The sequence below is a fragment of the Parus major genome, unplaced genomic scaffold (genome assembly GCF_001522545.3).
Source record: "Parus major isolate Abel unplaced genomic scaffold, Parus_major1.1 Scaffold456, whole genome shotgun sequence".
In the NCBI taxonomy this organism is placed as follows: domain Eukaryota; kingdom Metazoa; phylum Chordata; class Aves; order Passeriformes; family Paridae; genus Parus; species Parus major.
In genome coordinates this window covers 35,704-36,184 of record NW_015379358.1, presented here as the reverse complement: position 1 = coordinate 36,184, position 481 = coordinate 35,704, and positions in this window count along the sequence as shown.

The following is a 481-nucleotide window of genomic DNA, read 5'->3' as shown; positions in this document are numbered from 1 at the left end:
GTGTATCTCAGGGTGTCTCTCAGGTTGTCTCAGGGTGTCTCAGGGTCTCTCAGGGTGTCCCTGGGTGTATCTCAGGGTGTTTCAGGGTGTGTCTCTGGGTGTATCTCAGGGTGTATCTCAGGGTGTTTCTGGGTGTGTTTCTGGGTGTGTCAGGGTGTCTCTCAGGGTATCTCAGGTTGTCTCTGGGTGTCTCAGGGTATCTCAGGATCTCTCAGGGTGTCTCTCAGGGTGTCTCTCAGGGTGTCTCTGTGTGTCTCAGGGTGTTTCAGGGTGTCCCTGGGTGTATCTCAGGGTGTTTCTGGGTGTGTCTCTGGGTGTCTCAGGGTATCTCAGGGTGTCTCTCAGGGTGTATCTCAGGGTGTCTCAGGTTGTCTCTGTGTATCTCAAGGTGTCTCAGGGTGTCCCTGGGTGTCCCTGGGTGTATCTCAGGGAGTTTCTGGGTGTGTTTCTGGGTGTGTCAGGGTGTTTCAGGGTGTCTCAG